Here is a 6,282-nt window from a genome sequence, read left to right on the forward strand (position 1 = left end):
CTGTTAGCTACTGGTTGTTTGCCACCCGTGTATGACAAAGAGAACATCCTCGGCTGAAATGACTCAAAGCCTTGTGACAGAGCCTGTCTGATCAAATCATTCCTGGATCCTTGGGCCACAACTCCCAGAACTATGTTGACAAAAAAAAAAAAAAGAAAGAAAAAAAAGCAGTGCTTCACCCACCAAAAAAAAAATCACCATAGCCCACAGTGAAATATGGTTGTTCCAGCCAAATGCTCTGGAGTTCCATTTCATTTTTTGGCATCACGCTGACTCCGGGCATACATCTAAATCAGTCCAAGAATGGCTTTACCAGAGGAATGGTAAAGTATTTGATTTAAATCTACTGAATAAATCTGGCGGTTACCTGAAGTTGACATCATGGAATGAGCTCCCAATCTGATTGATTTTAAGATTTTGCAAGAATTGGTAAAAAAAAAAAAAAAAAAAAAAAACGCTAAATGAAGATGTGGCATGGTGATGGCTCTTACCAAAAACTACAGAAATCTTCCGTTAGAATAGCAACTTCAATAAAGTATTAGCTGAGAATGTAAATCTGTAAAACAGAGTAAATGCTGTGTTTGTTAAATTCCATAGTTAAATATGTTTTACCCAAATGTGATTTTTGTTGTTTAGTAGTTGAACTGGAAATATCTCTGTTAGCAGCAGCAGACAACTTTTCAGACTTTCTTTACAATCTACTGCATGTCTATGTCTACTCTGGAATATATTTTACATAATAGATTACATGTAAAACTCTGCAATATAAACGGTCACAGTTTAAGTAGCATTAACATGGATTATACAGAGGGTCAAAATACCAACTAAGGAAATTAATCCTTAAAAAAAACTAAATGTTTACGTCTTATATAATTTTTTCTGTTTTGTTTTTGTTTGTTTTTTTGCTTTTTTACACAGAAATAAAAAAAAACAAATCATCAACACCAGTATTACGTTTTTATTCTCTGAAAATATAAAATAAATCGTTGGAATATGTCTTAATAAGACCCACAGAAAGGTTGCACAAGACAATTCTTAAACACCACTAGCTTGCATGCTTCGACCTACAGTATTACTAACAGGTTATTGAAACATTATATTACAAACTGTAGATTGGTGGACTGATAAGTAGCTATTACAAATTTCCATTTAGGCATGACATTTTTATGCCTTTTGCATGGAATCACCCAAACAACTTTGCAGCATTATATCCCTATGTTATCATTGCTAATATTTACCCCTAGCCATTTAGAGAAAACCCTGTTTTGCACCCTTTTCCACGAGCACTGTGCAGTCGCCGCTGTTTTCAATCATCTTGCTGAATAGCGACAACCCACAGGCCGGTGGCATAACCCCAGGCACCAAACCCAATCTGGGTGCAGCACAAACAGTCTAAATTTAATAGGACCTCAAAAAGCGTCCTACAACTCCCTGCGGTGAGTGCTTCTGACGAAGAGAAACATCTGTACCTTACGTGAGATGATCTCCACATCTGGTCTGATTGTTTCGAGGGTGTGGGCACACACCGGCAGCTGCAACCAACCGCTCCCAGATGTTTCTGATAGGCCGAGTGTCTTGCTGTTTGTTAAGCAGGAGGCGATCTTTGATCCTTCAGCAGCGTTGGCTGCACTGTTATGGTGAGCAGGGCCCGAAATGTTCTGAGAGGCACACAACGGAAGCGCAGCAACCTCACAGAAGGGCCTGTGGTCGACTGCGGTGAAAACAGCCATGGTAAAGTGGCTTCAGCTGTGGGAGAGAGCTCTTTGGAAACCACCCAGCGCTTCTCTCCGGGCCCAGTTGCACTGCTGGCATTGTAACAGAAGTCGACACAAGGATAATAAAAGCTTGCGATTTACAATTGAGCTGGAAAAAAAACACAGCATTCTTCAGTAAGGCTTTTCAGAAAAATATGTAAAAGGACGTTTGAAAAAATTACAAATATCTCTAAAACAAAGTATCCCTGTTATTGCGTTTAGCTTAGGTATTACATTTCTAATCCATATCATTACTAATATGTATAGCAAATGCTGGCACTAAGAAAACCAGAGTCATAAATACTGGCTTTCTTCTTCTGCTGGCAAAAATGGAAGGGGTTTACCCTGACAGGATCACACATGGTTTAACCACTTTGAACTCTGGAATATCCTACCCCTACATCCTGGAGCCATAAAGGCCTAACCATCCCTGTCAGAGCCGTGACAGGCTTTGTACACCCACCATTTTGGTTCAAAGGGAACATATATTAGGAAGGAGTTCATACTATGCCAAACCTTCCCAAATAAATCCACATTTAATAACCAGTAGACAGCTCCACCCTTATTTCCTCTAATATGCATACTCTGAGGTAGATACGTATTTTGCAATTCAATAAAATACTAAGATTCTGTACACTCTAGCTTGAAGATGATTATGATTCTTTACTTCTATCACCAATTCACAACAGATGTCATCTTTGAGCACTAGACAAACAGGTTAAATTGATATCCAGCTGCGGAGAAATCCATTTTATCCTAAATTAAGTTCAAATCAATACAATTATTTACACTATAAACCAATTAAACAGTTGGATTCACACCCATACAGCCCAAGTCAATGCTAATAAACACCTTGTCACTTTATTAGGTACAATTGTTCAATCTCTTGTCAACATAGAAAGCAAATCAGCTAATCCCATGCCAAAAGAAAAAAATAATTTAGGCATCCGAACGTGATGAAGATGACTTGCTGACGTTCAAACCGAGCGTCAGAAGGGGGAAGAAACTGGATTTAAGGGACTTTCAGCATGACACGGTTGTTGGCATTAAATGGGATGGTCTGAATGTTTTAGAAACTACTGTTTTGTTAGGTTTTTAATTCACGGCCATTGATCAGGTTCACAGAGAATGTTCTGAAAAGGATAAATCAACCAGTGGGGAGGAACAGACTGAGTGCACCATGTAGTGAGGCTTTCTGTCCTTAACTTGGCTGGGTTCAACAGTCATCCCAGGCCATTTTCTGCCCGCTTTCTCTTCACATACAGGCCATTAGTAGCAGCTTTTATATATTCATTTAACAGTAGCTCCAATAACCTCTCATATAAACCGAAGTCCAGCATGCAGAACGCCATTTTTGAATGCACAGCCAAAAACGAGAAGTTGATGCTACAATTTGCAATGACTGGAAAGTGGATGGCAGATTTTAGCTTGGAAAATTAGTCATTTTGGTGAAAACAATGTGGAAACATGGTCCCATCCTGCTTTGTATCATCAGTTCTGGTGGTGGTGGTAGGACAGTGTCTAGGGTATTTTCTTGGCACAATTTGTTCCCTTGAGTACCAACTGAGTACGGTTTAAATACCTCGACCTACCAGAGTATTGTGGCTGAACATGTCCTTCCCATTATTATCACATCTTCTAATTTGTCTTCTGATTGGTACTTCCAGCAATATGTTGCACCATGTCCCAAAGCTCAAATTATCTCAAACTGGTTTTTGTGCGGGACAATGATTTCACTGTACTGTAACGACCTCCGGTGTCACTAATCCAATGGAGAACCTTTGGGATGTGGTAGAACGGGAGAGTCACATCATGGTTGTGCAGCCTTACGAATATGCAGCAGCTGTGTGATTTTTCTGATCAATATGGACCAAAATCTCTGATGACTGTTTGTGACATCTTGTTAAATATATCACATGAAGAAAAAGGCTGTTCTGAGAGCAAAGCAATATTATTTAACTGCTCTATCGCCTCTTTTACACAAGGTCATTCAAATTGCTTTACTGGAAGATAAAGGAACAGCGGTAAAGAAAATTGCAATAAATAAAGAAATACATAAAGTTATGAGTAAGGCTTAATTAAAGCACTGCATGAAAAGAAATTAAAATAGGAAAAGCAAATCGGGTCCACTACAGGTAAGGTGTGAAAGTGGTCAGTGGGTGTGTATTAAAATACAATGACATTTAGTCTAATGCCCAATGGAACAGAAATTTAGCTATCGATTGAAGACCATCTGTTTTTATTTTAGTTGTTAATTTTACATTAATCCCTCATCCTTAGCAAACTTGTGGTAAAAGTGGAGAGACACGACTTCCTTTGAACAGAAAGAAATCCCCAACAAAACCAACCTCAGTATGGGCAGCCATCGGCCACGACCAGCTAGACGCCGAGAGGACAGGAAGCAGACACGGAAAAAAGATAGAAGCGCAGGTCCAGAGCTACTATTTATGGGAAAGAAAAACAGAGTATGCTCAGTAGTATGAGCTCTGCCACTGGACTTTTAGCCAGGAAAGAGGCGGAATTTAAACACAGAATCACAACTTTAGTGGTACTTTAAATTGGACTGCGGAAAGCAAAGATTACACATTGTTAATGGCAGCAATAGCGCCATCAAAGCCTCCGTCCATGGAAAAAAGGCACACCTAAACTCTTTGGACAAGGAACACGATCTATGGAGAGAAAGGAATGTCAGAACACAAGCGGGCGTGAGAAACAGCGTACCCTGTAACCAGAAACAAAGGTCAAAAATTCAGAATATGAAGAGATGATGCCCAGAATCATATAAGAAGAAACTAAAATAATAATCTTTATTGTCATTGCAACATACATTCCAATAAAATTTGTTCTCTGCATTTAACCCATCCCCTTGGGGAGCGGTGGGCTACCACTGTACAGCACCCGGGGAGCAATCTAGTGTTAAGGGTCTTGCTCAGGGACCCAGAGATGCAGTCTGTGGGCATAGAACTCAGAACCACTGGGACTCAAGCACAATGCTCTAACCACTAGGCCACCATTCCCAAAGGGAGAATAATAACTGATCAAACTACCAAAACTATGATCCTAAAAGTATTTCATGCATCAACCAAGGACTCTAACCAACCATGATAACAAAGGGACAGAATTGAGTGAATGAATAAGAAAAGAGGGATGTAGCGTTTGTGTCAAACCTGAACCTTCTTTTCTTCAGTATTTGGCCGTCCTTCATCCCCCCCCCAACCAAATGTTAAGAGATCATGAAAGAACAAAAAGAAGAATAAATAAAAGAGCGAGGGTGGCACAATTGGTAGTACTGTTGCCTTGCAGCAAGAATGTCCTGGTTTTGAGCCCTAGGCTTGACCACAGGACTTTCAGCATGGAGTTTGCATGTTCTCTGTGCATGTGTGGGTTCTCACTGGGTACTCTGCCTTCCTACCACAGTCCAAAAAAACATGATCATTGGTTATTCTGAATTGCCCTTGGGGGTGTGTGCCTGTCCATGGTTGTTTGTCCTGTATGTCTCTGTGATAGACTAGTGACCTGTCCAGTAATAAATGAGAACATAGAAGTCAAACAGAGAGATATAATCTGCTTTTTACAGGCCCGTTTAACAAATTTGTTTTCAAACCCTTTGGATTGCAGCTTTAAGGAAGACGGATTATAAGGATCAGTCCATATCAACCAATGGAAAGTCACGTCTGTATTTTCTGTAAGAAGAACTCGGCCACATATTTGCTAAGAGCCAAAACAAAAGAGGGAGTTATGAGTCAGAAAAGGGATATTGCTTGGTAAAATATGGGCAGAAACGGTGCAGTTAAACTGTACAAACTGAAAAAAACACAAACAGACGATGGATGTTTTTATGTGCTGTCATGACAGAAATATTTAGGACGATTTAGTCCAAAAATGCCATTTAAGTAGTTTTTAGTGGTTTCTGCTCCACAGGCAGATGTGTTTTATAGCATGCACAGCAGTGAGCTATAATTAAATCTTCTGAAACCCAAGTAACATTCCAGACAATAGCAGACTCTGCAAGGTCGACCTCACAATACATGGTAAATGACCACACATGACACACAATGAACTGGTGGCTTTGTTGCAACTAAACTACACAACAGATTTCACTATCATAGTGTTTTGTTTTTATGAGCATGGCCATCTGAATGGTTTAGATCTCAAAAAGTGAGCCAATGGATTAACCAAACATCTGCTCATTGTTTAGGCCTTTTGTTTTCAGGATGAGGTTTGTGCATCATAGCCAAGATTTGCAATTGGCAAAGGCGACCCCTGGTGGAGATAATAGCCTAAGATAATTTTCAATGGCCGGCAGATGAGCTTTTTTTTACAACCAAACACATCAACGACAGTTTAACACACAGAAGCTAGAATAAGAGAAGACAAAATAAAAAGGGTTGTTATGCTACAATATTATTACATGACATCCATTTTTCATTATTTTATTAATCTTTCTTACAAAATGTCATGTTTTATTCTAAAACTCAAATGATCAGGGCTGAATTTAGTTAGCTGTGAAGATTGTAAAATCTACAGA

This window comes from Fundulus heteroclitus, chromosome 18, assembly GCF_011125445.2.
Source record: "Fundulus heteroclitus isolate FHET01 chromosome 18, MU-UCD_Fhet_4.1, whole genome shotgun sequence".
NCBI classification, from domain to species: Eukaryota; Metazoa; Chordata; class Actinopteri; order Cyprinodontiformes; family Fundulidae; genus Fundulus; species Fundulus heteroclitus.